The sequence below is a fragment of the Pteronotus mesoamericanus genome, unplaced genomic scaffold (genome assembly GCF_021234165.1).
Source record: "Pteronotus mesoamericanus isolate MK-2021 breed Mesoamerican mustached bat unplaced genomic scaffold, CSHL_Meso_final contig_33, whole genome shotgun sequence".
In the NCBI taxonomy this organism is placed as follows: domain Eukaryota; kingdom Metazoa; phylum Chordata; class Mammalia; order Chiroptera; family Mormoopidae; genus Pteronotus; species Pteronotus mesoamericanus.
In genome coordinates, this window is record NW_026555135.1 from 9,443,871 (window position 1) to 9,471,564 (window position 27,694).

At 39.9% G+C, this 27,694-nt stretch overlaps 1 pseudogene; it reads left to right on the forward strand.

Moving 5' to 3' along the window:
• On the forward strand, positions 1 to 24,410 carry LOC129072700 (heat shock cognate 71 kDa protein-like; annotated as a pseudogene).
• The last annotated feature ends 3,284 nt before the right edge of the window (positions 24,411 to 27,694 follow it).

Genomic DNA, 27,694 nt, shown 5'->3' on the forward strand with positions numbered 1-27,694 from the left:
ATGGCGTCGCTTCAAGAAGAGTGTGGCCTCAGCTTAGAGGAGGAAGGAAACCTGAACAAGTTGACGCCTGAAGGCTGCCAGCTCACCACACTCGGAGCTGCTGGGTAAAGAGTTTTTTTTTGAAGAGGAATCAGAGCATTGCATCTGCTTGTCTGCCACATAAGATTTTCTTTGAAAAATGAGGGTAAAAATAGATAGAAGAAATAGTTTTTAAATGTTAAAAGTGAGAGTCAGAAATAGAGATAATGAGAAAGAAAATTGTAATACAGCACTATTTTCCTTTCTAAATTATGTATGTATGCTAATAACAAAAATTTAATTTAAAAAGTCATTCTATAGGAACTTTTCCACTTCACAATTACTCTATTTCTAACAGAAATAATGACACTGTAATGCTAATAAGGACATGGTAACCATGTCAATGGTACTTCTCAACTGCCTTATCTTAGCAACATGTTCAGTACCCTGAATAACGAGGGCTGATCTCTTTAGAGATGAAGTATCAAGATTGTGTTATGTTGAGAATAAGGTAACAGAATTTTTAGGAATAGAACTGTGGTATAAGCAATTTGATTACCTAATTTGATTTTTTTTTTCTTTCTGGTAATGATTCACACGTATCCAAAAAAGAAATTAAAGTAACATCATTGAAAATTATTTTAAAACTATATCAACATGCTGCAATGAAGCATTGAAAAGTACTTCCTAGAAGTAAATGCAGCCAATAGCAGACTTAGAAATGGATTCATCACCATCTCACAAATTACAATATTCAAGCATGTTATACTTGTAAAATTAACATCTGATAGGATGACTTAGAAACCTTTACAATTGGGCTATTGGTCATAGAAAACCAGATGGATGGATGGATAGATAGATAGATAGAAAGACAGAGGGATACAGAGAGAGATCCTAACATGAGTGATTTCTGGCATTGTTTCAGCTACTAATCGTTACCACAATGAGCCCAACTCTATTTGTATTTCCTTCATATGTTAGTTATCCTTATCTGGGTGCCTCTTGGTTGCAAGATGGCTGATTCAGTTCCAGACATCTCACCCCTATTCCAAAAGGGCAAAGGACCTTTTCCTCAGGATGCTTTGATTTTATACAGAGAAAAAGGTCCTCCCCAGAAGAAAGAAATCTCATAACCAAAACTAGATTATATGCATATGCTAGCCCCACTTAATAACCAGGAGGAAGTATATCACTATGATTTCCTTAAACCAATCATGATTTACCTCCTGGAGCTAAGTAGGTATCTGCACTTACTGAGATGGAGGAATCTCTGCCCAAAACCTAAACAGATACATATTCAATCTTCAGGAAGAAGAGGGAGGGGTGGCTATTGGGCATATAAAGAACAAGAGATTTTGTTTGATTCAAATATCCAGAACTATCTAACAGAACTGCCAAACATTTGCTGCCATTCCCAACAACCTATAATTGTAAATGAGAACTTCTAATGTAGTATGAATAGACAGTAAGAAAAATTGCCAATTATATAATAGAATTTGACCTACAGATGAAGCAATCTGATACTGATCTGGATATCTGCAAGTAATCTAAAAAATTGTATATTATTTTATCAGTCTGACTATCTGAAATATTTCTATTACTATTTAAAGCTGTATTTTCATGCTATAATTTATAGTTAATTTTTAAAGCTTATTTCATTTGCCTAAAATTTGGGATCTGTAATAATGGGTGTGGAATTTATTTTTGAGGTAATAAAAATGTTCTGGAATTAGAAGGTGGTGATGCTAATACAACTTTATGAATATATTAAAAACCACTGAATCACACACTTTAAAAGGTGAATTTTTATGGTATGTAAATTATATCTCCTAAAAAAAAATAGGTGGTATGCACGTATGCTGAGTTCCTTTTAGGAGGTTCTCAGATGTCAAAGTTTGAGAAAGAACCTTCTAGGCAATCTACAGATGAGCACTAGATCTCTGGAGAGATGGAGACAGCAAGGAGGTCATAGGTCCCAATTGCCTGCTTCCTTCCAGGCAATTTTCAGACAGTGAAGAGACAGACCCTGATTCATGTGGGCTGTTAAAGCTGGTCTACATAACGCTGAACAACCAGGTTCATTAAGTGAACCAATGAAACCATCAATTTGCTATCTAAAAATCCTCTCCCCACAAAGCACAACACTGTTCTGATCCTAGAAATTCCAACAGGGTTTGGAATGGGTGCATTATCCGATTTTCAAGGACTTAAACATCCAACATATAATTGAGGAACATGTAGGGGTTGTGGCAACATAGAGGACACAGAAGCTAAGAGGTGAGACAAAGCTTCACACAGTCTTGAAGGCTGGGGAGGAATGTGCCATGGAGGAAAAGGGGCCACTAACATTTCAGGCAAGGGCACAGACAGGTAGGAATGCACTGAAGTAGGAGACAGAATGTATTACAAGAACAGCGAGATGGTCACGTGGAAAATGCTTAGCATGGATGGGAGAGGCTGGAGATGAGGCCGCAGCCAGAGGAGAAGGTACTTGAATGCCGTATCAAAAATTTGGCATTATCCACAGGCAATGGGGAACTACGCAGGCTTCTAAGCAGAGAATGGTCAGTTCTTTATTTTAGAAATATTCTGTGATATTAGGGGATGGTATATGTTTGGTAATTAAAAATGAGCAAACAACTATGCAACAACATGGATGAACCTCAAAAACATTAGGCTGAGCCGAATAAGCCAGATGTAATGGAGTGCATACCATATAATTCTGTCTATATGAAATCCTAGAACAGGAAAACTAGTTTATGGTGCCTGAAATTAGAATAGTACTTTCCTGTAGGGAAAAGGATTGTCAGAATGGGGCACATATTGGTTACATGACTATATGCTGTTTGTCAGAACACAAGGAACTCTACACTTAAGATCTGTCATCTCTGTGTTTCTACATTATACATAAAACACAAAAAGAACGAAATCTCCCTCTGGCATTCACAGGAAGCATGGATCGGCAGAGAGCAAGGCTGAAGAAGGCGAACCTCCCTTTCAATTATTTTCTCTTCTACTTCAGTCAGGCCCTGCTCGGTCGTGCGGTCAGTCTGCTGGAGGCCTAAGCAGATGGGCCCAGAGGGAGCTGAGAGGTGATTTCCAAATAGTGAAGACACCCCTTCCTTTTCCTAAAAGTGGAAACAATCGCACAAAACCCACTAGGTGGAATCTTTTCTCTTCAGACTTCATTCAAATACCTGGTATCTTTCACGTCTTAGAAACACTAGACTTAAGTTGAATCAATGTAGAACAATTCCATCAGAACACAGTGTGAACTCCAGAGAGACCCAGGGCCTCAGCAAGGAAGGGTAACTTGAGCAGCCTTCAGCCCAATATCCGGTGTGGCTGACAGAAATGCTTAAAGTCCTAGATCCTATTATATGAGGTTGAATTCATTCAATTAAACAGCTAAGTAGCTCACACAGCCACTGGAACACTTCTCTGCAGAGTGCTAAAACAATGGCCCCAGGGGCAGCTGAAGTTTGCTTTCTCTTGTGTGAGGCCAGCTGCAGTTGCCTAGCACATGGCCAAGCTGAGGAGGGCCCCCAGCACATAATTGCATTAAACCTGCCTCTTCTTTCCGGAACGCACTTCCTGACCACATCAAGGAGGAAATGAGTTAAGGGGGAGCTTTCAGATCTTAAGATACCACACCTATCTTTCACTCCTCCCTGCCTCAACCCTTCAAAAACACTTTAATGAAAAGAGAATCTGAATTTAGACTCCCATGGCTAGGGATAGTTCTGTTATATTTTACTAGGTCTTTCCTTATTACTATTAAAATGACTTTGTTGGACATAGCATCTGGGGCAGCAGGAAATGGGTTAAACCTCTCTAAGGTAGAATCAGAGTATCTCCAATTCCATTGGACTTTCTGGGGATCCTGTTCTGCTTTCAAAATCCACTTTAAATAGTTGTGTCTCTCAAAACCCTCCCAAATCTTTGTTGCCACCGACCCAGGCTGTCATGTCTCCATCCCTCATGCTGCCTGATACTTAACCTTTTTTATGGAGCTTCTTCATTTACCTGTCCATGCACTCAACAAGCATTTATTGAGTTCCCACCTTATATTTGAAGCTGTATTGGGCACTTTCACATAGTATTCATTTAACCCTCACAATAACCCTTTCAGGGAGTTAATATCATCCCCATTTTACTGAAGACACCTAAACTCACAGAGCCCAGGCAGCTTGATGAAGATCAAACAGCTGGTGCTGACAGTGCTTAGCTTCAAATCTAAATCCTATGCCCCGTCTGCTTTCCATCAGCTAGTGCTTGTCTATCACCATCACATAATACATGTCTATTGGGGCCTACTACCTGTTAGGCACCATCCTCAGCACCAAGGATACACATATGATTAAGTCCTGGTCCTAAGACAAGAGACATATTCCTAATGATCTGAGTCTAATAGTCATGTCATTTATTCACTCACTCAGTAAACATTTACTGAGCACTTGCTATATCCGGTGTATACCATGCTCTAGGCATGGAGAAATGGCATAGACATGCTTCCTGCCCTCAGGACAGTGTTTTAATAGAGGCACAAGCGGATAATGAGATGCCACTGAGTTGGGCCATAAAGGATAAGGAGAGTTTCTGATAAGTTAAAAAAAGAGGCAGATGTTGGGGAGGGAGTTCTAAAACATCCTTATGAGCCAGCACAGGGAGGTATAAAGCTACAGGGTAGTGTCAGGGTAATTTAAATAGTACTATGCAGCTGGAATGCAGAGTGTGAGGCAGAGAATGGAGGAAGATAAGAGTGGAAAGGATACCTGACACACTATACAAAAGAGCTTAGACTTGGTCTCATGAAAGTGGAAAGAGCCATGAGAAATTCCTGAAGCGAGAAGCTGATTTACCTTTGTGTTCCATGGCATGTGGCACACTGCCTTATTCTTGGTAGCAGTTTTTAGTATTTGTCACTTTCCTGGCACCAGAAAAGACTCTGGCCCCCAACCTGATGCCATGCTCTGTTTACACAGGCAAAGTAATGCCATGCCCTTGCATAGAGCAGTTTTTTGCCAGCCCCTCTGCCAAGGCCTCCCAGATCTGAGAGCAACCTTTCGCTTTTACCCAAGGCCAAAGTGGTGCCTTCATGTTATTTTCACTGCTCAAGACTCTGCTCATTTCTTCTTGGCTCACTGGAAGGTAAGCTAGACTGGGAGGCTCAAGGAACCAGGGTCCTGCTCCCTGCTCTACAAGAACATAGAATATAACCTTAGTCTATCTCTCATCTATAAAATGGATAAATAACCTTTAAATTTTCATTCAAAGTTAAGAGTCTCTGATTTTAATTTCAGAGTCAACATGATTTTAATTAGGTAAGTCAGTGTCTGTATCTGCAAAGTTCTGCTTTAAGATGTCATAAAATAATTTTCTATGGTTATAATCTAATTTATTCTCCCTGTACTTTGTTTCACACCTTCACACTCTACTTCCTTCTTTCCTGTTCTAGGAAGGATGCCAAGCATGTTTGCATAGATACCTCAGGAGAGTTTTGTGTTGCTAAGCAGGAACAGAACTTGGTAAAGAAAACCCTCTCTGCCTAGGAGGGTCTTCTTTGAAATTCTAAATGCAGCGAGGATACCAGGCCTCTTGTCCCAAACAGGGTCCAGAGAGAAGAGAGTACCTTCCAAATAAGAGGATATTTATGATAGCTAAGATATAGAAGCAACCTAAGTGTCCATCAGTAAAGGAATGGATAAAGATGGTGTGCTCCTTATATTAATTGGAATACCAAAGTTATAAAGAAAGAATAAAATCTTGCCATTTGTGATAACATGGATGGACCTACAGGGCATTATACTAAGTGAAATAAATCAGAGAGAGAAAAACAAATACCATATGATTTTACTTATATTGAAATCTAACAAAATAAACGAACAAAAAAAAAAAAAAAAAAACCAGAAACAAACTCATAGATAAAGAGAACAAATTGATGGTTGCCAGATAAGAAGGGGTTGCTAGAGATATATGAAAAAAAGGAATGGACTAAGAAGTATAAATTGCCACCATAACTGGTCTAGCTCAGTTGATTGGGCATCATTTTGAAAACCAAAAGATCGCCATTTCTATTCCTGGTCAGATGGAGCACATGCGTGGCTTGAAGGCCCAGTCCCAAATCAGGGTGCGTGCAAAAGGCAACTGATCGATGTTTCTCTCACACATCGATGTTTCTCTCCCTCTCCTTCCCCTACCCTTCCCCTCTCTCTAAGAATAAATAAATAAAATCTTTAAAAAATTATTAATTGACAGTTCTAAAAATAGTCACAGGGATATAAAGTATAGCATAAGGAATATACCATAGTCACTAATATTTTAATAACTATGCATGTTATCAGATGGGAACTAGATTTATCGGGATGATTATGTTGTAAGTTATATGTCTAATCACTATGTTATATAGCTGAAACAAATATAATATTGTATGTCAACTGTTACTCAAAAAAATTTTTTTAAGTAAACCCCAAGGGTAACTTCCTAATTTGTATCTTAATACAATGGGTAATTAGCATATTTTCTTGTTCTCACATTTAACTGATCTTCATATAAAAGCTGCCCTAGGAAATACCAGTTTCTTCAGTCTTTACAATCAGAAAAAGCAAGTTGACTCCTTCTCTGGTCTCTAGTGGAAAAAACACAACCGCTGTTTGGTTCCACAGCAATAAAATGGAGCATTTTTAGGGAGACAGCATTGCTGGGTTTTGGTTCTGGCTCTGCCAACAACTCACTCGCTATGATGTGGCCAAATCAGTTACTTTCTCTAGGTAGATCCAAATTTGCTTGCCTATAAAATACAGGACTTACCAGAACAATTATCCAAAACTGGAAAACAAGGCAGAAAGTTGCATCCCACATTTTTTCACTATTATACAGAACAAATACCAGAGATTTTCCAGAGAAATGTATTTAATTTCTCTCACCAACTGCTATTGATTAAAGGTGCCAGATTTAGCAAAGATGCTTATGCCCTGGTAGAGTTTTGTCCAGCAAATATGAAAATAATTTCTGTTTATGAAACAGATAATGACAAATATTTATACCCTAGTTTTTAAATGTAATCCAGTAAATTTATCCTTTCAGTGCTGAATATATGTAATCAGCTTATTAATTGCTCCCTGAACCAATCATCATCTTAGTGATTCCTCAGTAATTCGTGGGTTATTTTACATTCATCTGAGAGTCAATCTTTTACATTTTTTTAAAAATTATACCTCATCAGGCTTGATCTGTTGCATTATACTGAAAGAAAACTAATCCACGCACCCACCTTCAGAACTCAGGGATCTTAAGTTTTAACGTAACACAGAGGCATCTAGTACTTCTTCCTGAGGAAATCCTTGGACTATGTTTCCCTCTAGAGTAGTCAGCAATACCAGAGTTACCAGACCTACCTTCCCTGATCACTGTGTGTCTGGGGTAGAGCTAGGAAAAGAGCAGCACCGTCAAGGCTTAGTGAGAGAGTCTTTCCCAAGCTTTCCCAAGGTCTCAAAGATATGACGTTCACATATTGTCAGAGCTGGGACTCACAGAAGGCTTGTCTCACACAAAAGGCAGGCCCACAGCTACACTCCTCACACATTCATGCCATGTCTCAACTGCCTACAGATCACTTATGCCTAGTACAGAGTAGGCACGAAAATTTATACTTCATGCAATTAAAGTGTTTTAAGTATTCCTAGTGACTAGAGCTTGGATGTTTCCAAAGGACAAAATCGATCAATTAGCCCCCCTTCAGAGCACTAGTAAAGTCAGACACCAGGAGCCAGAATGGCATATGTTCTGTCCCATCATTGCCGTTTCATGCCCAATTAACAGTGTAACCTTGAACCTAAAATGAAAGCCTATGAACCTCGGTTTCCTCTCCTGTCACATGTGAATAATCCTCATATTATTGATCATATCCTTGTTATGAGGATTGAAGTAGAAAGAAAATGTGAGAGCGCTCAGCACCACACCTAAGCCAAAGGTGCCCCCGACCACAATGGTCTTTGGTCTTTCCTTCCCCTCCCAGGAGACCCTGGGAGGCCTTGAGGTCTTGGCCGCGTTGCTGCTTCTGCCAGCCACACAGGGATCAAGGGATGGGAAAATCGCTCTGTTCAAACAGGTGTCACTGTTCTTAACCCACAGTCTCATTTCCTGATCGTGTCTTAATCTGCTTGTCAGTGGTGAAAGTTGATTTCTTGCACATTCTTGCATCAGTGGGAATTTCTGCCCTTGGTTGACAGGCATTATGGGCTGGCTTTGACATACAGCCCGACAGGGCCTGAACAGCCCCTATTCTTTCCCAGTCCTGAAAGGGAGCTTTGTGCCAGGGATTCATTAAGCTGCACTGCACAGCCCCTTCAGAAACGGGGCTCAATAATGAACAGTCGGTTTAACTGGAAAAGCTGCTGGAGCTGTTAAATTAAAGGGAAATAAAGTGCACTTTGGACTCAGTCTGCCAGAAGAAATGATGACCTAAAAGGAAAATCTTCATTTTTATTGAATTAAAGTTTTTATAAAGTTTAATGCATCCAGGAAACTTCCTCATGACAGGCAATGAGAGGGATGGACTCAGAACCCAGGCTTGTGAGAGTGTGCTTTTTATTCACCATCATTGTCCCAAAGTGAGTCTCGGGCTCTTACAGGATGCAAAGGAGTAATCTGACTTTGAGAAAGAAATATCAGGGGACTCTGCAATGTGCCACACAAAAAGTGGGTTTTCTAATTTTTTTGAAGTATTTTAAGACCAGGTTTCTCTTTCATTCTTTGAACATTTGAAGGACCAAGAGTATTCTTTCCTATTCTTCTGCTCTCTTTCAGGGAGGAGCCCCAGCTGTTTCTCCTCATACTACAGCTCTGATATATTTGATCTGAGTACCATGCTCTGACATCTGACTCAGTAGCCTCTCCTTTAGGTCTGAGATTTTCAGAAGTATGCATAGGTGCTCCAAAGAGCACTTTGTCTTCTTTGTCTTCTAAGTTATAGAACTTCTTAGCATGGTAAGATAGAACTTCTTCTCACATATGCTGAAATGTTATAATTTACAATAACTCTTGTGCAAAAATCAAAAACCACTGTCCTTTGGCAGGTAAAATAACAATATGGTCATCTTACCTTTTCTCTGCTAAGCTGCTGAAAGATAAAAATTCTTAACTTGTCCCCCATTCTTCTTGTTTTCAGATCTTTATATAGAATCTGCTCCCAGGTATGTTACAGATATCAAAATCCTAGTCAAGGCCTTTACGGGTTTTCATCTGAAGAGTCATTTTACCATCAAAAATGATGAAGTCACTATCTCAGAATTTAAAAAGAAATCTGAAAGGCAATGTGAAATAAATAAAGACCCACTTCCACCCTCATTGTTCAGTGTCACTGGAATCCAAACAGAGATTTTCAGTTACAAAGCTGTATAGAAAAGGCAAATCTTCCTAAGAAGTTTTATGTTCCTTCCTGAAACCTTTTTTATATTGAATTCTAAGCCATCAATTTAATTTTTTAGGATTCCGCATTAAGAAATTCAAAATATTGAAAATATCCTGAAGTTGAAAAATATAAATCTGCATGTACTGATTTTTATTAATAACTATGGTATCCTGCTAATTAGTATTGTTTTATTCTTTGTCCATCTACCACTAATGAGTGACAGTCAAACAAAATAAGTCATGGGTTCTCCACACCATACAATCCTGGGTTCATAATAAAACTGCAGCCTGCAACCACGCCTGGGATGGACTTTGCCCACTGTGAGCCCTGGTATTAATTAGGGTCTACACCTGCACCGGAGCAAAGTTCCATTCATCTAACCATTAAGAATTGCCAGAGTGTAAATTGGCCGTGCTAGTCTGTGTGGATTGTGTGGATCGTTTGGCAGCAGGGTAAATATTCATTCAGAAATACATATTAGACCAGTCCGACTTTCACACATGGCATCAGCCATTCAAATGCACTCCTACTCTTGAGTTATCGCAACACAAACAATTACAACCTATTCAAAAAATATTTAGCCCTAAAGATGGGAGATAAGAGGACTTTGTGGACCTACATAGATTCGACCACAGGGAGATTGGTAGTGAAGGAGAATGTTAGTTTATTATAGCTTATCTAAAGGAAAATGATCAGGAAAGCAATGGTGATCAAAATCAAAGTACAGGAGGAAGCATGTTTCTATAGAATTCAGAACATTCCTTAATTCTTTTGTTAGTTTTCATGACTAAAATGTTATGGGTCTTTTTTCCTACCAGTGAGTAATCTTTCTGAGGAAAAGAAAGACATTAACTTCAGTGCCTGTGGGACATTTCTAAAAGGTATAAACATATGCATAATAGGAAATACTAGAAGGTAAAGAAAGGGAGAAATGAATAAATATTTGAAACAATAATGTCTGAGAATTTGTTCCAAATTAATTTCAACTTCAAATCACAGATCCAGAAAGATCAAAGAACCAAGCAAGATAAATGTCAAAATAACAACAACAAAATACTGAACTTAGGACTTTCATTTTGAAATTACAGAAAATTGAAGATAAATCTAAATTCCTGAAAGAGAATAAAAATTCTCCTTACTCTGGTAACACTAACCAACAGAAAGTGGAAGTAGTTATATTAATTTCACACAGAGCAGACAGGAAGATTATCAGGGGTAAATTGCAGTATTGCATAATAATAAAGGGGTCAATTCTCTAAGAAGTCCTAACTGTCCTCAACATCTATGCATCTAATAACAGAGAGTCAAAATACATGACGCAAAACTGAAAGTGTTGCAAGGAGAAATGAATAAAGCCATTGTTATACTTTGAAAGTTCAACATCCCTCTATCAGTAGTAGACAGATCTAGTAGGAAGTCATAGTTGAACTCAACACCACCATCAGTCAGTTGCCTATAATGAACATCTATAGACTACTCCATCCAATACAGCAAAATGCATATTTTTCTCGATTACATGTAGCATTCACCAAGATAGACCATATTACGGGCCATAAAATACACCTTAACAAATTTAAAAGAATAAAACTCATATAATGTCTGTTCTTTGGCTTAATGGAATTAAACTAAAAATCAATAGTAGAGAGATAGTTGAGAAATCCCAAAATACTTGGAGATTAAACAATGCATTTTTAAATAAGATATGGACCAAAGAAGAAAGCTCAAGAGAACTGAAAGAATATTTTGAACTGAAAATTAAAACATAGTCTATCAAAATTTGTAGTACACAACAGAAGCACTGAATAGAAGGAAATGTATAGCATTGAACGCATTGATTAGAAAACAGGAAAGATCTAAAATGAATCACCCAAGGTTCCACCTTAGGAAACTAAAAAAAGAAGAGGAAACTAAATCCAAAGCAAGTAGAAGAAAAAAAGTAATAAAAATTAGATACATCCAAAGAAACCCAAAACACTGATTTGAAAGAATATATGCAACCTCTATGTTCATTGCAGTGCTATTTACAATAGCAAAGACTTGGAAGCAGTCCAACTCTTTAAACAGTAGAAGAGTGTATAAAAAAGCTGTGGTACATTCACACAATGGAATACCACAGCCATAAAAAAGAAGTAATAATTACTTTCAATGATTGCGTCGATAGACCTAGATGGTATTATACTAAGTTAAATAAGCCAGTCAGAGAAAGATAAATATCATATTATTTCACTTATATGTGGAATATAATGAACAAAATAAACAAAAAATAGAAATGGACTCATAGATACAGAGAACAGACTGACAGCTGTTGAGCTTGGGGTGTGGAGACTGGGTGAAATAGGTGAAGGGATTAAGCAAAAATAATAAAAAAAAAACCTCATACACACAGACATCCATATGGTGATTGCCAGAGGGAAGGGGTGTGGTTTCAGGTAAGAGATAAAAGGGGGAAAAATGGTGATAAACGGTGATAAACGGAGACCATACTGCGGGTGGTGAACACACAATACAATATATAGAAGATCTATTATAGAATTATACACTTGAAATCTATTTAATTAACAAATGTAACCATAACAAATTCAATAAAAATATTTTAAAATATTAGAGCAGTAATCAACAGAATTGAAACAGGAAATCAATGGAGAAATACAATTAAACCTCTAAAGTGGTTTCTTTGGAAAGATATATAAAATCGGTAAGCCTCTAGCCAGGTTAACTAAGAAAAAAAGAGGGAGGACATACATTACTAATGTCAGAAATGAAACAGGGGACATCACTGCAGATTTCATGGGTATTAAAAAGTAAATGAAGAAAGACTATGAACAACTCTATGCCCACACTTTGATAACCTAGATAAAAATGGATCAATTCCTTAAATGATACAATCAGCCAAAAGACATATAGGAAGAAATAACAACCTGAATAAGGTTATATCTATTAAAGAAATTAAATCAATTATTAATAATCTTCTTAAACAAGAACCCCCAGTCTGATATAATAAAGTATTGTCCCTGCATGATGGCGAATATGCAGGCAGGTGCAAGCAGAATGCAAGAAAGAGGCAAAAAGCTTCTATCTGGAAAAGCTGTTGTCCATGGTTTTGACAAAGATGAAGAAAATCACAGAAGCCTACCTTGGGAAGTCTGTGACCAGGGCTGCTGTCACAGTAACACCTTACTTTCATGACTCTCTGCATCTCTGGAATCGTTGCTGGCATCAATGAACTTAGACTCATCAAGGATCCAACTGCCATTGCTATTGCTTATAGCTTAAACAACAAGGTTAGAGCTGAAACACATGAGCTGAGCTTTGACTTTGGAGGTGGTAGTATTGATTTGTCAAACCTCACTATTATAAATGGAGCCTTTGAAGTTAAATCTATAGCTGGAGAGAGCTACCTACATGGAAAAAAAGTTGACAACAGAATGTCAAACATTTTATTGCAGAGTTCAAGTGCAAGCATAAGAAGGACATCAGTGAGAACAAGAGAGCAGTCCGTCACCTCTTTACTGCTAGTGAACATGCTGAGTGTACTCTTTTCCAGCACCCAGGTCAGTATTGAGATTCATTTGTTGTATGAAGGAATCAACTTTTATACCTCCATTATCCAGATCGGATTTAAAGAACTGAATGTTCAGTATCCTGTGGCACACTGGACACTGTACAGAAAGCCCTTCAGGATGCCAAGCTAGACAAGTCCCAGATCCATGATATTGTCTGGTGGGTATTCTACTCATATTCTCACAATTCAGAAACCTCCACAGGTCTTCTTCAATGGAAAGGCGACAAGTGACAGTATTAAACCTGCTGAGGCTGGTGCTTACTGTGCAGCTGTGCAGGCAGCCATCCTATCTGGAGACAAATTAGAAAACATTGGAGATTTGCTGCTCTTCGGTGTTATTCCTTTTTTCCTTAGCTTTGAAACTGCTGGCAGAGTCATGAGTGTCCTCATGAGGCACAACACTGCCAATCCTGCCAAGCAGATGCAGACCTTCACTGCCTTCTCTGACCCCCAGGCAGGTGTGCTCATTCAGGTTCATGAAGACAAGTGCACCATAAGCTAGGATGACAACCTACTTGGCAAGTTTGAGTTCACAGACATACCTCTTGCACTCTGTGGTATTCCTCACATTAAAGTCACTTTTGACATTGATGTCAAAGGCATCTTCAATGTCTTTGCTGTGGATAAGAGTACGGGAAAAGAGAACAAGATTACCATCAATATCCAGAGAACCATCTGAGCAAAGAAGACAGGGAACATAGTCCAAGAAGTTGAAAACTGTACACCTGAATATGAGAAGCAAAGCAACTGCCAAAAATGAGAAAACTTCAAGTTAAGCTGGATGATGAAGATACACAGAAGATTCTGGACAAATGTAATGAAATCATCAACTGGCTTGATGAAAATCAGATTGCAGGGAAGGAAGAATTTAAACATCAGCAGAAAGACCTGCAGAATATCTGCAACCCTATCATTCCCACGCTGTACTAGAGCTTAGGAGGTAAGCTAGAGGAAGGGCTGGGGGCTCCCCGAGAGAGGGCACCCCTCTACCTGGCAATGCCTCTGCTGGGCCCGCCAGTGAAGAAGTTGATCAAGGCAACCTGGACATACATTTAGTTTTTGTTCCAGACAATCCCTGAAAGACCCACATTTGTAGCCAATTCCATGGCAGTTTTACAGCTGAGCTGGTATAATGAGCCACTGGGTATTCTCGGCACTTGAGCAGGGAATATGTGCACAGGAAAGGAAATGACCTTGCGCTTTCTAAGTACTGTATCGTAAGTGAAAATGCAATGTCTTAAATCAAACTGTATTTGAAATTGGTAACAAAAAAATAAAATAAAGTTCCACAATACAACCCACAAACTTTTACTGCATTCAGATAGAGTTTTGTTTTAAGGATATAGGACAAAAATACAGAGGTACATTTCCCTGGGGCCTCAATGGTGCTAATTGTGAGGGGAGATACGTGAGGGTACACATCATACTGAGCACCGACTACCGAATGACAGTGCTGTCTGCATTTTCTTTAGTAAATGCACTTTGTATGTAATTATGATATATGAGGACTCTAAAGTGTGGGACCCAAAAAGGACCCATTTTCCCAGATGTTGTAGGTATTATTATTAAATCCACTTAATGGGTGAGAAAAATGGGACTTAATTTATCAGGCAGCATAACAGGTAGGAAATAGAAGCATCTCTAGAGAGGTCGAGCAGAATAGAATTTAGTACACAAAGTGTAAGTTAGCAAAATGACAGCAAGGCCTAGAACATGGAGATAGGAAGCTACGTTCTCCACTACAACAGTAAAGGAGAAATTACATACAGATGAAGTTGGGTGTTTGGGGGAGACGGGGTACCTGTATGTAGAGTTGATATACAGGAGGTGAAAATTTCTGTCCAATGGGTTCTATTGGTCAATAAAATGAGGCAGTTGAGAAGACTGGCAGTGAGGTTTGAAAAGAAAAAAAAAGAATAGAGTGGGTATGGAGCTCATTCAAGGAAAGTGCTGTGATTTTCCAGTGTCTCAGATTCAGTTGATGATATCAATCATTAATTTATAGGCATTTAATCTGTCTAGTTATATGTGCTCTTTATTGACCTGACTTTTACCAAGTTACATATCTGGTTTTCACTTTCACACTTACAGTATATATGGTAAATTTGCACAAAAATATTGCTTTGGAAACAGTATTTGTGTCCACCTAGTCCCAGCCCAAGTCCAAAGTCTATCAGCGAATATATCCCAATCTCAAAGTTCTTCTTCTTTCAGAACCTCTAGATGTGCTTCCTATAAGCCAGACCACCTCCAGCTCCCAGCTCTCAGCTCCTGAAAGAAAAATCTCTAACCAGAGCTATGACAGATCATTAGAGACCCACCCCACAGCAGAGGTGAAGGCAAGCTTGGATGGAGCTCTAGCATAAGAAGGGAGTCAGGCCCAAAACTGGAGAAGGCAATTTGAGTAAAAGACCAAGTTAGTGTTCTGTGGAAGGTTCTACTGCACAGAGGAGGAGTGGATGGAGAGCTGTGCTTCTTGACAGGAAAGTGGGATGAAAGAGAACAGAAGGAGGGAAGGTGGGGGTAGAACTGCAGAGGTTAGGGTACAATAGTTACGGTAATTAAAAGGTTTGGGGGTCTGTTTGCCAGGAATCTGAGGTGGGAAATCTCTTTCTAGGTGTTTGCATTCTACTATTTAATCTGTGGTGCCCAGATCAGTGGTCTTCTAAATACAGTGTGCATACACCTCAGGGTGTGAACAGACTCTTCAACAGTACTAGGTAGTGTGAACAAGATGAATGTTCCTACCTTCAAACCCTATATGTCCTCTTTCTTAAATTGGTTGGAGAAGCTTATTTCCCTTTCCATCTTTCACAATTTTCTTTCTTTTATTTTAAAAAACAAGGGATAGTTTTCTCTCCTCTCCCATTCTTTTTTTTTTAGCTTTTTCTTTTGTCCCTTTCTCTTCCTGAACAACTCAGCCTTACGGTCTTGAGGTAAGGTAGAGCAAAGTCTGTGCTGGCAGTGCAGTGGGACAAGGAGTAGAAGGGGAACTGAGGTGGCCCACAGCAAGGGGTCAGAGTTGAAGCCCAAGCAGTGAAGGGATACCAACCAACCCATGGAGGCAGCCGGGCATGGGGGAGGTGAATGTCCCTGGGGGGAAGGAGCTGTCTGACGAGTGTCACAGCCAGAGCACAGTGAGGAATGGCATAGGACCTGCCAGAGCTCAAACAGGGTAAGGAGGCTTCCTGTGGAAGGAATGCCCAGCATGGTGTTGGAGAGGAATGAGGAGGGCATTCATGTAGGGGAAGAGATAGAAACAGAGGTGAGAAGTTGGCCTTATACATGGAGGTTAATAAAAAAAAATAACTATATTAAGATATCAAGAGCCATGATTCTTACTTTCAGAAAAGAGAGTTGCAAACACTGAAGAAGAAGAGACTAAAATGAAATTACTGCCTGATGAATTCAATGTAGCCTGAGGAAGTAGCCATGGTGGACAAGGGGAAATTCTCTGAAAGGATTTACCAAGAACATCAGACTGATCCTGCAAAGTACGATTGACAGTTGGCACAGTGGTCTAAATCACTGCTCCTAGAAACTAAGTCCCCTAACTAGAGGAGGTGTGCTGCTAATTGAGAGTTGCCTGAGAGCACTCCAACCTACCACATCATCTTCCAGCTCCTCTTGAGACTTTATTGGTGAAATTGTATTGGATATTTTAATTTCACAGTGAGTTCCTATAAAGAGATTTTGGTCAACACTTAGCTATTTGAAAAGCTCAGCACTAATAGCCTCTAACTCTTTGCTAATATCCTCCACATATTTTCTACCAGCCCTCTTAACAGCTTCTTTGTTTTCTGTGCTATTTCCACAGTGTCCCCTCTCTGCCATTTGTAGGGACCTGGCTCTGTTCTGTGGGGGGAGGAGGGGACCAGCTAAGTTTCTCTCATCTAAGTAAGATGGTTGCTGTAAAATTTTATCCCCAAACTGTCATGTCCTACACTTTCAACAGATTTGGAACCAGGCCCCCATTTAGTTGAAGGTACGATGTACTATTACAGATACCAGTAGCACTTTATGTTCCATCCTTAAGCACATCTTATACTTGTTTTCCTACCAGTTGGGTGTTGGGAACTTTCCCGCCTAGTTTCAGGGACTGTAGCCTCACCAACAGGTGAGAGGGCCCCAAAGCTGGAGCTGAGCAAGGAGGCCTTGGGAAAATAGGCCAGGGAGGAGATAAAACCTGTTGACTCAGCAGGGGCACAGCCCCTGCCTCCCTCACATCACCCTGCTTGGCCCCAGAGGATGGCTGGTTAGTCAATGATGGGCAAGACCCCTCAATGGCAGGGGCAACCTAAGACAGGCACAGTCACACAGGGGCCATCAGAGAGGGACTTGGGAGACATGGAGAAGGGGCAAAAAACCCTCCCCCTCAGCTTTGTCCTGGCAGAAGTCCTCTTTCTATCTGAAAGAAGTCCCCTTATCTATTGGCTGTTCTGCCTGCCCCCTGACCAAGTCAGTGAAACAATACTAAAGGCAGGTACAGCCCTAAACTGGATTGGGCTGTTCCCAGGGACAATTAGGCTTGGAAAAGGAATGCACTATTTCCTATGAAACTTACTTTGCTAAGAATGCCCTCAAGTTAATGAGTACTGATGTTTGGGGTTGAGCATAGAATGTGATCAGTTTCCCAGGTTCCAGGGCTGAATGGGCAAAGCCCTGTCTATCAGACTCTGACCTGAGGAAAATCTCTTGTGTTCCTTCAATTGTTATCTATGATCTCTGTCTGTTCTCTGTAAACATAGCCTTTTGACATTGATTGATGAGCTTTGCATCCATGCTGTACACCCCTTTGCATTTGGTTCTCAATGAAAGCCACCTCAAGGGAAGGGCTCGGGGCCTTCTCCACTAGAGAGAATCTCCACCCCTTCTCCTGGCAGACAGAGAAATGTCTGGAATGGCTTATTTTTATTTCCCCCATCCATGACGACCGAGATCATACTCTGAGGGACAGAGTCTGACCTCCGCCTCAGCTGGCGCCTGAACAGGCACCTTCAGGACCCGCACCGCCTCAGTTTGGTCCTTCAGATGGCTTTGAAAAATGAACAGCAAATGGGAACAGCAGTTTCTGACAACAACCTCTTTTTGTTGACAACGACTACACTCTGCTTGATCTACTACCAGGATTTAGTCTTCAGCCGACTGCACTGGATGCCACTGCTCTTCAGAAAAAGGTTACCATAGAGCAGCAGAAACAGTTCAATGTGCAAGTGCTCAAGGAACCTGAGTGTGGCCTTGCCTAGGGGTGGATTGGAGGAACCGAGAGCCCAGGCTGAGATGCCTGGTGGAGTGCAAAGCAGCAGCACCCAAACTCTCTCCTCACTTACATCAGATAGTTTTTGTCAATTTACAGTTGATTTATGCAAACTAACTGCAAAGTGATTATCTTAATATTGCATGTACATTCTGAAAAGTAAAACTCCTTATTTTTAAACATTAGATGAATAAATTCAATTAGATATTAAACCCATTCACATTTTTACAAGAAGTTTCAACATTACATTTTGTAAATGAAAGAAAAGGAAGAGCTGCTAGTTTCTTTACATACAATTTTTTAAAACGGGAATGAAAAATATTTTAAAATTTCTATCTCCTACTTATGTAACTAAAATATCTCATCAATGGTAACTATCAAGAAATTGAAGAGATCAATTATCTGTAGTCATTTCAGGTACACAATCAGAAATCAAAGGCTATGTTTATTGAAGCAACTTCAAAAATTATAAAAATTGAAGATTTTTAGGTTTATTCCTTCTAAATTTATTGGGTTGGCCAAAAAGTTCATTTGCTTTTTGGGTTTGTTTGGTTTTTGTTTTTTCATTCTTTTTTTGGTAAGATGGCTCTAGTAGCACTTCATTTGAAACAATCTTGTTAGATTGTATTGTGACAGCTGCCACATCAGCATACATTTTTTTAAAAACTTATAAAATTTGGTGAATTTTTGTGTAGCCATTTTAATATTGAAGGTGGGAGAAAATATGTAACATTTTCATGTATTATGCTTTATTATTTCAAGAAAGGTAAAAATGCAACTGAAACGCAAAAAAAAAAAAAAAGATTTGTGCAGTATTTGAAGAAGGTGCTATGACTGATGAAATGTGTTAAAAGTGGTTTGCTGTTTCATGCTGGAGATTTCATGCTGGATGATATTCCAGGTTGGGCAGACCAGTTGAAGTTGATAGTGATCAAATTGAGACATTAACTGAGAACAATCTACAAGATTCCACATGGGAGATAGCTGACATACTCAAAATATCCAAATCAATAAAGTTATTGGTGAAAATGAAAAATGTGTATTTTATTTTACAGGAAAAGAAACGATATGGACTTTTTGGAAAATCCAATATATTTAACATTTTTCTTTATAATTTCTATTTCACTTTTCTTATAATTATGTAATATAAAGAAAATGTCATTTTTTTTTCATGAAGCCCATATAGCCTAACTCCCTTCCAGTTTACTACAGTGTGCCCAACAAAAAACATTCTCCTCTCTCTATGCCATTTTATTAAAAAGGCTGAGAAGTGCTGCCTAATTTATGGAGAAGTAATATATGCTCCATCTCTGCAGGTGCTTTCATGGCACTTGAGACCCTGCACAATTATATACCACATATCTCTACCTGGATCCATTCACTGCATATAAAGTGTATTTCCCTTCCCCCTAAAGAGACCAGGCCTTTGGAAATCTTCCTTGCCATGCTTCGGGACAATACTCCCAAGACACTCTCTGAGCAGCAAGACCTCTAGGCCCTGGGTAGCAAACTTCACAGCCATGGCCACCAAATTCCAAGTTGTAGTGGTTGTTGAGAGGTTACAGCTCCTTCCTCACCACTGCTACTGATTTACATGTTCTAAAAGGGGTCAGGTTGTCTACGCCATACCACCCTGAACGCGCCCGATCTCGTCTAAAAGGGGTCAGGTTGAGGGAGAGAGTGAGGAAGGAAATGATAGGAGCTGCCTGCTTTTTCTGTTGATCCAAGACAGAGCCCTCTAGAAGCAGGCTCCTGCCACAGCATCACCAGATAATATGTACAGAAGATGTACATTTGGGAGGGAGTCATCAGAAGGTGGCTGGACTCATGAGTGCCCTGAGTAGTCCTGAAAATCAAGGGTCCCACAACCTGTAGTAAAGGAAGCAAGAATCTTAACTCTGCCCCTTACCTTTATCCCATAGGTAAGATATGCCCAGGAGTGAGATTCCTGCATTCCTTTCTTTCTCTGCCCTTTGACTTAAGTGTCAGATTTCCCTTTTTATCTCTCTCCTCCTTACAATGTTTTCCTTCTTTCCAATCTGTCAGCAGTACAAAGCCTTGGGGTCACTGTGCTTCAGTCACCTGAGAAGACAGCAAGTCTCTACAGGAAGAAAAAATCTGACAAAATACAAATGTTACAAAATTCTGGGGAAAACAAAGAAGTTAACTTTATTCCACTTCCTAAGTACCAGGCTGTGACTGTACTAGGCATTTTTATTCATATCCCCTTGACCAGCCTGCTGGTGTGTGCATGTATGTGTGCATGTGTGTGCACCTGAGTACAAATGTGCCTGAGGTAGAAGACAGATTGACAGAAAGTGAAAGAACCTAGATGATAGTAAAGAAGCATACTTTCTCAGACCCTCAAGATAATGTAAAATACAATAGGCAGAAAAAAAATAGCTTGTATGCCCCCATTTCACATCCCATCTTCATGGCAAACACTATTTATGATTCTCAAACATCTTTACCAATGAGCTGCTTCAGCTTCTTTTTCAACACAGTTATCCAACTGTCCACTCCAGAGCCACCTGAGTTCCTGTGCGACACCTCCCTCCTAAGGAGAGGGACAGAACCTGACCTGAAAAGTCAACAGGTCTATCTTTTTTATCTTCTGCAGTCAAGCTTCTCAGGTCCCTCCTGACAGGGTGAGTTAAGTGAGGAGCCCAGGGCCTGAATTTTAAAGAGGCACTGGCTCTTGCCAACCCTGCACCTGTATCACAAAAGTGAGTGCCTCCTTAAAATTTGTCCCCCAAGGTCCTTGCTTGCCTCACCTTAGTGGGGCCTACACTTTCTACTTCCACCATCTCCAACTTCCTCTCAGTTCTGTGTGTACATTCAGGTCAGAAAAAAAGACCCGCCCCCACCATCCCAAAGATCCAGCAACTATTTCCAGACCTCGTCCCATAACTTTGTTAGGATGGAACGCCAATCCTGTATATAATCAACCCTTCTTCATCTGCCCAAATCCTGCCCCCAGCCCACCCTGACTCCATCTCTGTTCTCTTTTCAGGAGCATTCCAAGTCCAGGGGCTTCACAAACCCTTGGTGGTTGTGCTGGGTGGTGAAGCTGAGCTGCCCTGCTCCCTCTTGCCTTCTCAAAATGTTGTAAATATGCAAATAAGCTAGTCTCGATCCCTACCCTCCCAGGTGGTGCGCCTGTACGAGGATGGGTGGGACAAGCCTGAGAAAGCCACGGGGGAGTATTTAGGGAGGACAGAGCTTGTGAGAAATGTCATGCCTAAAGGGATTGTGACCCTGAGAATCTTCAATGTCCGACCCTCTGACAATGGGCAGTATCGCTGTGCATTCCAACACGGCTCCTTCTACAGTGATACAGTGATTGAGCTGAGAGTGGCAGGTAATGACCCACATTTATCCCCTTGACTCCCTACAGGCATGAGTTTATTCTGGGACAGGCTCCTTTTTCTGATCCAGTTTTCTCAGGAAATACAAAGAAACCATAGGAGAAAGGAAGATGAGAAGATGGCCATTACTTCTACTCACGCCATTATTCCATACATCACTGCTGGGGGCTACATAAAAGATTGTAAATAGACTCATGGTGGGAGTCAAGAAATAGGCAGGGGCCACTTGTTTTAGATTGTGTTGGACTCCTCTATAGCTCAGGAGTCTAGGTCCCAGTCCTTTGTGCCAAGACTTCTTCAGAGCCTCAGCTTCCTCTTCTGTACTTTGAGGCCTAGTCAGCAGGAAAAACTTCACAAGTTGGGGAGGGATATGTGAGAAGGAAAATGAGCTTAAGGCCTGACTTCTCTCTTCCTCTTCCCAGTTCTCGGCTCACACCCTCAATTGCACATGGAAGTCACTGAGTCCAGACAAATCCAATTAGTATGCAAGTCAGAGGGCCGGTTCCCTCAGCCAAAGGTCCAGCGGATAGACTCTGAGGGAGGAGAAATTCCAGCTGAGTCTGAGACTCACACCCAGGACAAGCGTGGCTTGTTCCATGTAATAACATCACTGTTACTCAGAGAACCTTCACAGAAGAATCTGACGTGTTCTGCCTGGAACCCAGTACTGAATTAGAAAAAGGAATAACAGTTGTCCATAGCAGGTCAGTTTTCTCTCTCCCCTCACTGTGCCTCACAAAATGGGCTTTGATGCTCACACGCCATGGCAATGGCAGCTCTAACCACATATGTTTGGTTCTGTTCTCTTCATCGCCCCCTCACCGGTCTTGCTGCCAGGACACAGCTTCTTTTTTTTCTACCTTCTCCCATCCATTCCCGACCAAATTTTCCAGTTTTCATCTACTTAACCTCTCCATAGAATTGCACCATCTTGTCTTAGTCTATTCAGGCTGGTATGACAAAATATCACAGATTAGATGGCTTATAAGGAACAGACATTTACTTCTCACATTTCTGAAGGCTGGAAGTTCAAGATCAGGGTATCAGCACAGTCAGTTTCTGGTAAAAACCCTCTTCCAGGTTGCAGACGGGGAACGTCTCCTTGTGTCCTCACATGCATGGCAGAAGGGGCTAGGGAGCTGGAGGGGGTGGCAGTCTCTTTTATAACTACACTAATCTTATTTATGCACTCAGGACCCCATGGTGGGCTTTGGGATTTCAACATATGAATTTTGAGGGGACACAAACGTTCAAACCATAGCACTCTTCACCAAGCACCACTTTCAGACTTGCTCCCTACAAGCTCTCCAACAGACAAATCTCTCCTGCTTCTCATTTTACAATGTTTCTCCTCAGCCTTTTTTTGCTAGATTTTCCCTCTTAACTAGACAACCTGTTGCAAAAATACTATGAGCTTAAATATAGATCAACTTCCTGTTGACATGCAGTTATGATTTTGGTATATAATTTTATACATTTTTCCTGATTTCTGCCATGTCCTGTTGTCTTGCAACATTTTTCTTAAATTTTTGCATTTCAGCTTTGTGGTATTCCATCATAGAAGTTATTATTCATTAATGGTTTTTAAATTCATGGCTCAATGTTTGACTACAGTATTTATCTATTTTTATGGCAGCATTTTTATAGTAAGTATGGTTTTTCTTCTTTTTCCATGTATAATCTTTGTAGACTTGCTATGCCCATCATATCATCTTAGTCATTATTAATTACACGCATTGAACTTTCCTGGGCCGGCTATTTCCACAAGTTCCTTGTGAGGCTGTGAGCCTAGCATAGTCTTCCAGAATAGCTGATCCTCGCACTGCAGCTGCTGCCACAGAGACAGGCTTCTTCCTATAAATATGCTCATATGTGTGCATGTGTGCATATCCCACGCTCTCCGTGTCTCTAAACAAAAGTAGGTCTAGGGTACACACCTCAGTTCCTGAAGAATTTTTTACAAACAAGTTATGGTTTTTGACCTTAGTGGTATACACTCATCTTCAGTAAGTATATTTTTGCTAGTGCTTTCTGATATTTCCCATTGTACGGTCTTCTCACCATTCTCCACACCTCCTCACTTTCTCCCACGTGGCTTCTCTCACATGGCTGATTTTAGCAGCCTTTACACTCATTTTAAAGTCTGCTGTTTCCTGTTTTTTTTTTAAACTTGTTTATTTTTTCTGGTCTTTTACTTCCAAGGAAGGAAGAGGAATACAGCCTTATTCATATTGGAAACCTAAAAGTTTTAATTTAAGTCAGATGTGGGGCAATTATAGGTGATGACAAGTCTAGAAGGAGCCAAGAAAGCAAGTGGGGAAGAGTGGAGGCTAATTGAAGACCTACGTAACTGGCCCTCTGCCTAGGCCTCTCCCTCCTTCTTTCACTGAGCTCTGGGCACATGGGCCTTCAGCAGTTCTTCAAAAGCACCAACGTTTTCTTACATTGGGCCTTTGCATCTGCTGTCCCCTCTGACTGGAACTTTCTGTTCTGGCTTTCTCCGGAGTATAATTTATTACAATTTGAGAGGGGGACATGTTGGGGTCACACTAAAATCCTGTCGTGTCCTTCGCTCCAGTTTCCCTTTTCTCCTTCCATACTCTCTCTTCATTGCTCCATCTCTTCCTTCCTGAACTGTGTCTCACACACACCCTACACACACACTGAATTATTTACTTCTATTATAAAGGAAAACTCAACTTTCTTTAACTCCTACCTCTAAATTTGCCTTTTCAGACCCATCAAACCTTCAGCTGTGCTAAGGGCCTTTCCTCTAGTAACCGTAGTCCTTAGACAAAATTTAAAATAAAATAACTTTTTATTTTATTAAATAAAATAAAATAAGTAAGAGAAAATAATGTGTATCTGCCAGGACAATATCCTCACACATTCCAAAGAGAAAGTCAGTGGAAACTGACATGTAGAAAGGGAGTCAGACTTGTTTAAGGCAATTCATCAGTCCAAACCAGGTGCAGCTAAGCACCAAACTCTCACCAAACTCAAGTTCTCAATCTGTAAGTCCAGAACTATTTTCAGAGAAAAAGAGATTAACTGGGGTAAAGTTTGAGAGCTAGAGGGCAAATTCCATAGGTCTTCACTTTGACTCCACTTTTCTCCGTTTCTGGACTTATAATTACCTAGAATTACCCCACAAGTGACTTAAATTCAAGCTTTCAGATTTTCAGTATGAATATGGCTGCATAAGACAGTGTGTTCCCATGAACACTGTACTCCATTTCTACTTGGTAGCCTTGCAATTATTCTCTCTATTCTTCATCTAGATAACTACTATTGTACTTATTCTCTAGTCTTGGATGACATATTACTTCTTCAGAGAATCTTTCTTTTCCTAATCCCCCCCGCCTGCAAGATGAATTAGGTTCCAGCATTATACTCTTTTTCATTATCCTGTTGTTTTCATAACATTGGTACTAAAACAAATGCAATTATATACATATTCCCTTGTGCATTTGTATTTATTGTCAATTTCACTCAGTAGGCAGTAAGTTTCTTGAGATGGGAGGCATAATTTTTTTAGTAATCTAAACCCACTGCCTAATAGAATACAGGGAACAAAGAAAGCATCCAATAAACAATGCTTGTCAAAGAGTTCAACAAAGAGAAAGACAGACATTTTGAATGGTTTATCCGAGTGGACACCGAAGTCACTAAGGATAACGACAGACCTTACCCTGGAGAGTGGCATGGAAGACAGAGCCTGGTGCCATCGATGAATGAGGAGAACAACATGAGACTGGGCAGGGGAGGATAAAGCGTAGTGCTATGAGGCAACACTCAAAAGATAATATTTTTATATCATCAAGTTTTCAGTTGCAACACAGCTACTCGCCCCCCCCATTCATCTCCTAATCTGAGTCAATCTCCCACTGTTCCCAACATCCTTGGGTTCTCTAGAAATGCAATCCATTGAAATGACTCCCAAGACATTTTCCATCTGTTCCCTTACATTCCATCTGTTTTCTTGCCTTAATTTTCTTGCTTAAATTTCCCCTAAAGATCCTTTTTTTTTTTTTTTTTTTGGCATTGCATCCAATTCCCAGGGCCAATTCCAGCCCTTTTCTTTCCAATTATGTAAATACCTCCTGTTGGTTAATGTTTTGTCACTAGCCATTCACTCTGCTTCATTTACTTATGACTGAGTTGCAGTCTGCCGCTCCACCCTAATACCTGCCATCACCTTAGATTATTTCCAGCCTGAGCACACAGTTATCTAACATACTAGCATCTCAGTTCTGTGAATGCCACATTTGCCACTATTGTACTTTCATCCACATAATTATCCAACAAAAAATTTGCTCAATAGCGACTTTTGTGAGCTGGCAGAAAGTATGACACTGAAAATGTCATCATGGCTAAGACATAGTCTATACTCATGAAACTTACATTCTAGCAAGTGGGAAAGGCTGTTTGCACAAAAAAGAAAATCTTCGATGGGTAGACAGACCACGTTTGTTTGTTCAGCACAGTATCACTAACACCTATCACTGTATATGGCTCAAAGAGGAATTCATTCAATTCATACTCTTTGAATGAATTAAACTCAGTCATAATACCATGTATGGAGCAAGCACAGGGTGCCATGAAAACAAAACCAAAAAAAAAAAAAAAGACATAGATTTTGGAAAGGAGAAGTTAAAGTGTAACTTTCAAAATGTCAAAAACATAATTCTCATAAAAATACATAAAAACCATAATTTTAATTAACTCTCCAGTGAAAGACCAGATAGATAACAAGTCTGGTTCAAAATCAATAAGAAAAATAAATAAATCTTAAAATAAGACTGCTAAGTTAATGTTCTATAGGTCAATAAAACTGTAATAAAGTTTAATTTCCCAAGTCAGGTACTCCTTAGTTAAATTTATTAGATAAGTTTTAACATGACGTTGAAAAGACATGAAATTTGTTCTTGCCTTACTTCTGTATTTTAGGTTTTTTTTCCTCAACAAAGCATTCTTTAACATAATATGGCACCTGGTGACGGAAGACTGAGTAGAAGTCGCCCACTAAGAATGGCACAGGGAAAGGCAATCAATGCTCCAGGGACAGGGAAGTGCAGAGCCCACTTCACTTCAGACACCCACTGCTGTTGTCAGACCTTGGGCTTGATCCAAAAGTGAGAATGTTTACATTCAAAAACATTAAGTCTGATTATCCTCTCCAATTCCTCCAATTTTATACTTTATCTCTTTTTATACAGGCTTTTCAGCTTCCGAGAGACCTCCGATCCCTTTATTTTTTTCATGCCATCCCAGGCTACCACCTGCCGCCCTGTCCAAAATTCCCTGAACTTTTCTTTTGTCAGTACTCTCAATTCTGTTACATACTGTTACGTTGCTATTCTCCCATGAAAGAAATGAATTGATTAGCTTAAATTTATTTCCTGAGCAAGTAAATTAAGGTAATTGAATGGAGGCTTGAACTTACTAATTAAGCAGAGTTTGAAAAGGATGGAGATAAAGGGAGGATCCACAATGCATTACTCTTAGAGGGACTATGATTGAGGGTTCACTGAATAAGAAGTGAATGTGGGAACAACTCTCTCCAGGGGAACTGACTGGGGCACATCTGTATTTCAGTTGCTAAGTCCATCATTACACTACTCATCCTAACGGTTTCAGCTTTGGCAGCACTTTTGATACTGATTCTCACTGGACTTTGTTTAAGCAGAAAAAGGCTCAGAAGCTGGCACAAAAACAGGTAAAGATATTCTTTTTTTCAATATACAAATATCCCTTCTCAGAGGTGTCAGTCCTTCACCTTTCTGCTTAGGAACAAGATCAAAATCAACAAAGGGTCTGGTCTGCTCAGAGTCACATCAGTGAGACTCAAATACCTCAACCATATACTATGGAAAATAATTATTTATATAGAACTGTGTGGATTAAAAGAAATAATTTACATAAAGAATCCTTGATTTACACCAACCCAAAGGCATTCAATGAAAGGCTAGTATTCTTCTTATTATTATCATTATTAATGTTGTGGGAGAAGGAGGAGAATAAAAAGGATGGAAAAATGTTGGGAGGACCAAATATTCATGATACATAAAATATGC